The sequence below is a fragment of the Ixodes scapularis genome, unplaced genomic scaffold (assembly GCF_016920785.2).
Source record: "Ixodes scapularis isolate PalLabHiFi unplaced genomic scaffold, ASM1692078v2 PGA_scaffold2__306_contigs__length_199485367, whole genome shotgun sequence".
Classification (NCBI taxonomy): domain Eukaryota; kingdom Metazoa; phylum Arthropoda; class Arachnida; order Ixodida; family Ixodidae; genus Ixodes; species Ixodes scapularis.
Window position 1 is genome coordinate 139,401,004 of NW_024609857.1, and position 10,768 is coordinate 139,411,771.

Below are 10,768 nucleotides of genomic sequence, written 5' to 3' on the forward strand. Positions count from 1 at the left end.
CCGGGACGGTTTCTTGAGTTGTGCCTTGAATTTAATTTTACCCAACTCATTAAAAGTCCTACCAGAATTACCACGGATTGTAGTGCTATTTTGGACCTTCTTTTGACTACCCTCCCTGACGTGTTTTCAGATATATCATGCCTCGATGGCCTAAGCGACCATAAGCTTGTTCACCTTCATGCCATGTTCCCAGTGCCTACTAATGTCACTTCACGAAAGGTTATCAGAAATTGCGCAAAGGGTAACTATGATGCAATTAATTCAAATCTGACAGTGTTCGCTCAAGATTTTCTTTTCGATTTTTCTTCTCGTACTGTGGAACACAACTGGCTACTGTTTAAAAATACAATGCTTGACCTAGTTGAAAAATTTGTTCCCGTAATCAGTACAAAAACAAATCATTCTGCGCCCTGGTTTAACCGGGACCTGAAGCTAATACTAAATAAAAAAAAAAGCATCGCTTCAGGAAAGCCAAGCGAAGCCGCTCCGATTCTGACTAGGCGAGTTATGAGGAGTGCCATCGTTTGTACAAGGAGAAGAGTCGGAAAGCCCGTAGAAAATATTTTACTCAAGATCTGCCGTCACTTCTCTTGAATAACCCAAAAAACTTTTGGAAGGTAGTTAATCCAAAAGCTAATGCCGTACTTCACTTAACTGATAACGGAAACATTGTATCTGAGGAAGGGTGTGCTTCGCTGTTGAATAAGACTTTTGGTGCTGTGTTTACTCAGGAACCACTGGGGGCAATCCCTTCCTCTCCTTCGTATTTAAGCAATAACATGCCTAACGTAAACATTACACCGGACGGTGTTCTTAACCTTAATAACAGCTCTAAACTTTCTACATCCGCTGGTGAAGACAGCATTAGCTCGAAATTACTGAAGTGTACTAGGGACATTAGCTGTGTCTTACTCTCTGAAATATTTTTCCAGCCATTGCTAGAGGCTAGGTGGCCCAATGATTGGAAAATCGGGTGGGTCGTTCCTGTCTTCAAGGGTGGTGATAAATTATCTGCTAATGACTACAGGCCAATACCTATAACCAGTGTGTCATGTAAATTACTTGAACATATAATCTATACTAACCTCGTTACTTTTCTTGAGAACAATCATTTCTTTTCACCTCATCAACATGGTTTTAGAAAAGGACTGTCTTGTGAGACACAGCTAGCTGGTTTCTTACATCATATTCACACTAATTTAGACAGCAATCAGGTTACTGATGCTATTTTTCTCGACTTTTCTAAGGCATTTGATCGCGTTCCTCCATCAGCGTTTGCTCTTGAAATTATCTGCACTAAATATTGACCCGCATGTATTCAAATGGATTAAAGACTTTTTACATAACAGGACCCAGTACACTATCGCTAACAACCATCGTTCAAATACTGTTCCCGTCACCTCCGGTATTCCTCAGGGTAGTGTGCTGGGCCCGCTTCTTTTTTCTCATCGGCGAAAAGACAAATTCGTCTTTTCGCCGATGACTGCGTTATTCATCGTCGGATCAGTAACCCATCAGATCCTACTGCCCTTAAAGACGACTTACTAAATATCAGCTCATGGTGTACTAACTGGCTCATGCTTTTAAACTCTTCTATATGTAACCACGTTCGTTTCATTCGTCCTAATAATTCTTGTTCGTACCCCAGTCAATATCACATTCAAAATACCCCGTTGGAATTAGTCCAATCTTACCAATACCTAGGAGTTCACCTAACCTCGGATCTATCATGGAATATGCATATTAATTACATTCTTTCAAAAGCTGACCGTAGTCTCGGTTATTTAAAACGTAACCTTAATTCTGCCCCATCTTCTCTTAAACGACTAACATACGTCACGCTTGTTGGACCGATCCTAGAATACGCTTGCAGCATTTGGAACCGTCATTATCATTGCTTAGTTGCCTCACTGGAAGCACTTCAAAACCGAGCCGTTTGTTTCATTTTTTCTGATCACTCACGTCATATCAGTGTAACTAACCTTAAAACTCGTGCTGACCTTCATTCACTTGAGATACGCCGCAGGGTATCAAAGCTATGTCTTCTGCATAAAATTTACTACTCGCCATCACTTCACTCATCACTTCTCTCCCAACCGTTTTATGTTTCAGCCCGCATCGATAATTCACGTAAGATTAAACTTATTTCTTGTAAGTCATCCTTGTTTTTCTGCTCGTTTTTGCCATTCGCCATTGCTGACTGGAACAACTTCATTTCATTTAATTTATTATACCCTCAGGGCCCGAAGGCATTACAGAGGGGGAGAGCAACAAGAAGGTTAATGCAAATAACATAATACATATTTAGACACACTCAGTAATAAAGTAATTAGTTATTGTACTTTTAAAGAGCTCAGAGTCCGTGATAATGGCGATCGACCGGGGAAGGTGGTTCCACTCCTGGGATGTACGGGGAACGAAAGATGACTAAAACGTGGTTGTGATAGAGTTAGGAATAGCCACCTTATGTTGATGATCAAGACGGGAGGAAACATAGACAGGCCGAACAATTATTTTGTCGCGCAGGAAGGAATTATGGTGATACATTTTATGGAATAGGGAAAGACGAGAAATTTTACGACGTAGGGATAAAGGTGGTAATGAGAGTTGTTTTCATAGAGGTGACACTAGCGGTGCGGTGATAGTTTGTGAGGATGAAACGAGCGGATCTGTTCTGAACGGCTTCCAATGTAGATACGAGAGTGACTAGTCCGGGATCCCAGACAAAAGCTGCATATTCTAACTTGGGACGAATTAAAACTTTGTAAAGAGTTAATTTCAGTGAGACAGGGGCTAATGAACAATTTCGCTTGATGTAACCTAACATGCGGTTAGCGTTAGCTGAAATTGACTTGCCTGATAACATTGTCAACGTGATCAAGTTCTTTTTCGACAAGACTTAACTACTTTTTGGGACCCTTGTCGCATGTCTTGTTAAGTGTGGTTGATTTTGTTGTTTTTGTGCTCTATACTTTTGATTTATTCTGCTTTGTAACCCCCCCCCCCCCCCCTTACATAATGCCCCTTGAGGGCGTGTAAGGTCTTTAAATAAAAAAAATGTATTTTAAACGTATCAGTGTAAGCTTGCATCTCTTACATATGTCTGAATAAAGTCATCTGCATTGACTCGTCCATGGTAGAATGCTTCCCCATGCTTGTAGGTACCTTGATTGATTGAAGCTTCAGGTAAGGCGGCATTGTTCCGACATATACTAAAAGAATGTGCGAAGCACGGCACAGTTAGCACAAACAAGCAAGTCAAGTTTTAAAATTTTTTCCCTTAGAATTGGTAAAATAGTCACTCAGGACAGTAACGTCGAGAAAACCCTGATGCACTCGAGACAGCAACTTAGGTTGCTGTCCCGAGTGCATTAGCTTTTTTCTCTATGCAATGGCAGTTGCAAAAAAATAAAAGAAAAGGAAACAACATTTACCCCCCCCCCCCCCCCCCCCCCCCTATTTGCAGCCTGAACAAGCGGCCACAAGATCTAGAGCCGATTAAATGCTGCCAATGTTTAACAAAGCCACATGCTGGGGTTGGCAAAACACAGAGCACATAGTGAGTCCCTCGAACTGCAAAGGTTTGGCTATTCCTGTCATCGCAGAGATTGGGCACAAGCCACCACTTGAATGCATGTTTAGGCATTGAAAGGCCCAAATTGAATGCTCATGCAGTGCTCACGTTCACTGTATGAGCCGCATTTAAATGTTGTCATTGCAGCAATCGCAAGGCTTGATGACGAAATCCCGGGGATTGCATTGCGTACTACGCCAATCCGATCCCCACAACTTCCATCTTTGAGTTTTGCAAAAAAGAGACTGAAAGAAAATGTGAATTTTTATTCTTGAAATAACTCGGCGACAAAGAAGTTCCATGGTCAATGGTATTGCATGCAAGTACACCGGGTTGTTTAAAGAAAATTAAACCCAACTTTTCGGCCCACATAAACAAAGTATTGTTTGCATCTTCCCTCTTGTCCTTGTCTGTATTTTTGCACGCCGTTTATTTCCGATTACCATGAACCAATTTGCCTACATCACGACTCTAACAAATTGTGCATTGCAAAAGGCTCCAGGTACACCTAAGCACTTCTTACGAGTTGTGAATGTGAAAGCATGCAAGCCGCTTGTCTATTCCATTGTTTCGTCTGCTGCATACTTTCCGTCGCCGGTCAGCGCGCGCGCTCCCCTGAGCGTGCTGGCCTTGGACATGTGTTAAAGGCCGGCCCGCAAGCAGAGAGAAGGAACCGGACCCTCACTTAAAAATAAAATTAATTAATTAATCAAATTAAATTAAATTTAATTTAATGTAATTAATTATTTTTTTGTATTTTAATTTAGTAGTGTAATTTAAGGGTTTAAGATGATTCATTGGCATTACTTTAGGTGTGAATCTATGGGTCAAAGTGATGAAGAAGAAATATAGTCTTAGTTGATGGTCAGCGGTGTGTATGTCTCTGTTTCTCTCTGTCTGTGTTTTGTCCCTATCGTTCTAGCTGACCATTTACCTAAGTTATATTACGTTGCAAACAGCTGATTTGGGTGTTCCTCAAGGAGTTCTAGAGCTTTTCCATTGACATTTCGTCTCTTTGTACAACATTCAAAAAGTTAGGTAATTAATCTTAAACATTTATGTGCTTAGGGTTATTTAAAAACACGGCAGCTCTCGCAAGACGTTTGCTAACAACATAGAGTCGGTTCAATTCGCGTACGGTGTCCAATTTTTAAGAGGAAAAAATTAGGGTGCGTTATTTCGGACACCCCATATTTACGTAGATTTACTTATGGGTGATTCGAGAAGGAAAACGTAGCTATGTTTTCAATGATTATTCATTTTGGGAAAAATCACTGTACTCTGTTGAGCTATGGAATAATACACGGCAAGCCTATGACGATATGAAATGTATAAGTGTGTCCTGCATCGGAAGCCGACAGATTTTGAACTTCTGGTCTTTCTGTGTAAGTACTACCCGTTTGTCTCTATACTATTTTACGTCGTGTTTCTTGTAATAAAAAAGAAAGAAAGATCGAAACTCGTATTTACGCTGAAAAGTTTGTACAGCGAAAAGTCCGCGCATCGAAAATTCCGTGCACCGCAAAGACCGCACCGAATCGCCTTACACCGAACCGTCACACCAAAACACGGCAGCTCTCGCCAAAATGTCCAGATCCCATCCGAGGTGATGAGAGGGGGAAACGTATTGGGTCATTATGATTTCGTCAAAATAAATTTGTAATACTGAGAGCTAGCGTGAAGTAGACCTTTCACTGTTGCAATCAAGAGCCCCCCCCCCCCTTTTTTTTTCTTCGCACAGCGTTTTTTTTTTTTTTTTAAGACTTTTTTTACGAAAACGCATTCTGCATTTGCCTTACCTCAAGTAAGTACATCCCGGTTTGAAACACACGAGCAGACACGGTGACGAGCTCTTTCTGCTGGCTGGCACTTGCTGGTTACAGCGAGTTCTGTAACAACCTCATTTCGCCAGCTGTTTGATGAACGATTTTTACTTTCGAGAAAACATCCAAGGCAGCAATACCCGGTCCAAGGATTTCTCTTAAATAGCGGTGCGTATAATTTTTGGTTTAATTTCTATATGTTTTTTTTTTTTTTTTTACTTTTGGTCAACACAGTGCTATATTTGTTTTCTTTTTACTATTTTAGCGACCACATCGACTAGACCGACAAGCATGGAGGTCCCTGAACCTTCTACATTCGTTTCGAGAAAGAGGATGAAAGATGGTAGCGTAAAAGAATACACGTGTCAGCGGAGCGCGTTGCGCCGCACCATCAGCTTGACTTTTTCGTCAGAAGATGACATCACGACGTTTGACACGCTCCTGAAAGGTGCGAAAGCTGCATATAAGGGTGATCCGCTTAGTGCAATAATGACGAGAGCCTTACAGTCCCTGTCTGAAACACCGCATGGTCCTCACACCACTCCTGCACGAGTAAGTGACGCGCTTGCGTTGTCACGTGAGACGGCTTTGATTGTTTGTGACACGTCTGCGCTCTTCAAGATGCTTGAGACTCTGCAAGACCACAGGGAAAGTTGCCCAGAGACGCTTTTGCTGGAAAAATTGACCTCCTGCGGATTCGGCTCCCGCCTCCACTGGAGGTGTAAGGAACATTCTTTGACTGTTTGCTCTAGCTCCATAAGTGGGGACTCACGCACTGTCGCTTGTCATCTCGCACTTGCATTTATATAGAGCGGTATGCTGCCGGTGCAGTTCCGGAAGTTTTGCGAGTTTAGCTCGCTGCCCTACTCTCCGAGGGCCCTGGAAAGGGCTACAATCAAGGTCAAAGCGGCAGTGGGCCTCTTGCGGATAGAATCCTTGACTGCCGCCCAGCAAGAAGAGCGCCGAGCAAGCGAGCCCCCATGTGCCTCTCCCATGATGAGAATTGAGACAGACGCACGGCATGCCTGCTGTAAAAACTCGTACCATACAGATGTCATTGCCCTAGGCCAGGAGACACACAAGATCGTAGGAATTGTGCATGTCACCAAGAATGATGAAATCTCGTCGCAGAAGCATGAAGTCGTGGGTACGAAGAAGTTGTACGAGTATTTTGATTCAAAAGGAATCGAACTGAAAGACCACGCCCATGACAGGAACACCTCCGTCAACAAGATCATCCGAGAGAGGAATGGAAATACAACGAACACGAACGACCGCTGGCACGCAGCAAAAAAGTATAAAAAAGGGCATGATGACCATAGCCTCGGGACCAAAAAAAAATGAAGGAAAAACGTGGCATCAGCAACTCTCGGACAAATGCCAGTCCCCGCAGGGGGCACCTGTGAAAGCAGGTGTTTGGAGAGTGGCGTCTCCACGGACCCCGAGCTCCGCAGGGGGCGCCTGCACCTTAGGTGCTTGGTGAGTAGCGTCACCACGGACCCCAGCCACATTGGCGACACCACAGACCCTGAGTAAAAAGTGGCTAAGACCCACCCACGTCTGGCTGTGCGTGGCGAGCCCGTGTCCAGGGAAAAGGGCATCCTGGTGGTTGAGCTGAGCCCGGGGTAGGTTTGGACCCTTCGGGGCCCCCGGGCGAGGCAACACACCACTTTGGCCCCTGCTTCCTGTAGACGGGTGTCCTGGCTTGGCCCGACCAGGATGATTCAGTCAGTCGCCACATCTTCTACTATCCCCTCTTATCTTTCTCTTCTTTTATTCCTTTTCACCTTCTTAGGTGGCAAGGGCTAACCTTGGGTGGCGATAGACCCCTTGTCCGGATCCACACTAGGTTATAGTGCCTGGGCAGCACTGGTAGTGTAATGTTGTCAGCAAAGCCATATTTGTTATGGCACATTGCCTACCCCCGTGTTGGGCTCCGTGGTGGGTGGTGCACCCGGGGCACCGAAATTCTCTCCCATCTTTATGGGTACTAAACAAAAAACCTTTCTTGATCGGCCCCCAAAAGGGGCCGTACCGAAGTACATGCGATTAATCCTACTAGATCTGCAGAAAAATTTCCAAGATTCTTAGTGATGCACTCTGAAAGTGAGAAACCTTTGGCGAAACTGTCACCATTCCTTGTTTCCAAAACACTTGAGTCCATTGTTGGAAAGAGCTTCTCTGCCAAAAAAATGACATCCGGAGATCTGCTCGTTGAGATTAAAACCAGTGAACAAAGCACAGCACTCCTATCACTAAATTCAGTTTCTGACTATAAAGTGACAGTCACTCCCCACCGTACATTGAATACAGTAAAAGGTGTGATTTCTGAAGATGACCTCCTCGAAAGTACAGAAGATGAACTCGTAGATGGCCTCAGTGACCAAGGAGTTGTCGCTGCAAAGCGAATCTCCCTCCGTCGAGAGGGGCAAGAGATCAAAACAAAACACGTCATTTTGACTTTCGAGTTGAGCAAAGTTCCCGAGTCAATCAAGGCTGGGTACTTGAACTGTAGAGTACGGCCATATGTGCCGAACCCCAGAAGATGTTTCCATTGCCAGAGGTTCGGCCATAGTGCCCAGAGCTGCAGGGGCAAGACCACGTGCGCCAAGTGCGGTCAGAACGATCACCCGTCAGACAACTGCGCAAACCCACCACACTGCGTCAACTGCGGCGAACCACACGCTGCTTACTCTCATTCTTGTAAAAAATGGAAAGAAGAAAAGGAAGTAATTACCTTCAAAGTAAAAGAAAACATCTCGTTTCCTGAGGCCAGGAAGCGACTTTTTTTTCTACAGAAAGGATCCTTCGCTACGGTAACACGCACAGGGGGCGTGTCACCGAAAACCTCGGTGGGAACCCAGATTTGTCCCAAAGACCTGGCAGCCCCACCGACACCCCCTGCCCCCCCCCCCCCCCCCCCCAAGGTCGGCTCCACAACCACGTTTGTCGTTGGAGCCAAAAGGTTCACAGTGCCTGAATGGTGCTGCCGCGCCTCTCTTAAAGGAGGCAATGGACACCATGGCACCGAAGGAGGTATCCCCTCCAAAGGCATCAAGGGTGGTGCCTCTCGCACCACCCTCAGTCCCTAAAGAGGGTTTGTCGCAGACCACCTCCTCTAAGGAGCTGGAGCGGACACCCTCGTCGTCTGCTCGCTCTTCAGGCCGAAGCAGGGCTTTGCCCACTCCCGCCTCGACCAGCTCTCGAAAGCCTGGCCAGCTGGACGAGGCATACTCGACCGCAAGCCAGCAGTCAGTAGATGAAATGATGGATGAGAGCATGCCACCCTCTGACGACGACCTGGTCCCTTCACGTGCTGAGTCATCAGTACCTTTTCAGGTCGTAGAAAAGAAAAAGAAAAATAAACTTCCTAGAATTTTGCCCCCAAAGGGATCGTAGTCCCTTCAGAAATGAATCATAAGCAAGTGTCCACTTAGTTATCTTACGGTGTCCTAAAGGCCAGTTATAGTTTTAATTTTAATTTCCAATTTTAATCTTTACCATGTCTCTGTTTTTACAGTGGAACTGTCGTGGGCTTTTTTGTAATTATGATGATGTCACTTTTTTATTAGACGAACACCGCCCTGCTGCCTTCTGTCTGCAGGAGACGCATCTTAAAGAAACTAGGTCAAATGTACTCCGCCATTATCAAGTGTTTAGACAAGATAGGTTGCACTTCTCTGTGGCGTCTGGTGGTGTTGCTGTAGTTGCCCAGCGCACAGCCCCATCTGCCGAAGTGGCTCTCTACACCACTTTCGAGGCTGTGGCTGCCCGAATACTGCTAGACCGGGTAATTACTGTTTGTTCAGTGTACATATCACCGGGATACCAGCTGCAGTACGAAGAGCTAGAGGATCTTGTTAGTCAGCTCCCAGCTCCATACTTAATTTTAGGCGATTTGAATGCACACAACCCTATGTGGGGGAGTGGTAAACGGGATGCTAGAGGAGCACTTGTTGAACATTTTCTTTTTTCCGCGGGACTGTGCTTACTTAACACCAAAGAAGCCACACACTTTAGTTCAGCGACCAGGACTTTTACTTCCATCGACCTTTGTATCTGCTATCCTTCGCTATACTCGCTGTTTTCATGGAGGGTCATCCCAAACCCATATGGAAGTGACCATTTTCCAATTATTTTAGAGTTTAACAGTCCTCCTGCTGGTCTTCAAACGCGTACCCCTCGTTGGAAGTTTGAGAGGGCTGACAGGGCAACATTTAGCAGCTCTTCAGTTTTAGCTTGTTCATCACTTGATGATCTTTCCATCGATGATGTCACTCTGCATATCACTCGACACATATTGCAGGCCGCAATCATCGCCATTCCCATGACGTCCTCGCATCTCCCAAAAAGGCCGAAGGCGTGGTGGAATAAAGACTGCCGCCAGGCAAAAAAGGAACAGAATCGTGCATGGGGTATCTTTAGGCGTTACCCTACTCCAAGTAATCTGATTGGTTTTAAAAGAAAAAGGGCCCAGGCAAGGTTTATTCGAAGACAAGCCAAGCGGCAAAGCTTTAGAGGATATGCCTCTTCAATCAATAGCAGTGCATCTATAAAGGAAGTTTGGGACCGCGTGCATAAAATTGAGGGTTCCTACGGCGCTTTCTCTGTCCCACTCTTGTGCCGGAATGGAATATGTCCTGCAAGCCTTGACGAACAGGCTGACATTCTTGGTGAGCACTTTGAATTTGTTTCTAGTTCCGAACACTATACGCAATCATTTAGGCGGCATAAGCTACATGCAGAAAAAAAAGATTGTGCCTACGACCGGTAATTTGCAAGAGCCTTATAACTCTCTTTTCATGCTGCACGAACTGCAGATAGCTCTCGATTCATCCGGACAGACTGCCCCTGGACCGGACGGTATCCACTATCAAATGCTTCAGCGCCTTCATCCATCTACTCTAGAGCTCATCTTGTATCTTTTCAACCGAGTTTGGGTCGAGGGTCTTTTCCCATTGTCCTGGAAGGCTGCCGTCATTATCCCCCTTTTAAAGCCAGGAAAAGATCCTGCCTGCGCCTCCAGCTTCAGGCCTATAGCACTAACTAGCTGTCTTTCGAAGACATTAGAAAGGATGATCAACAGAAGGCTGATGTTTTATTTAGAGAGTAATAATCTTCTTGACAGGTACCAATGTGGCTTTCGTTCAGGACGATCCACGGTCGACCACCTAGTTCGCTTTGAGACTTGTGCGAGAGGCATTTGTAAATAAGCAGCATTGTGTCTCTATCTTTTTTGACCTGGAAAAGGCATTTGATACAACCTGGCGCCATGGCATACTGCAGGATCTGTTCAGCTTAGGTGTACAGGGCCGAATGTTAAGTGGCATTCAGAGTTATCTCCAAAACCGGACTTTTCGCGTGAAGCTTG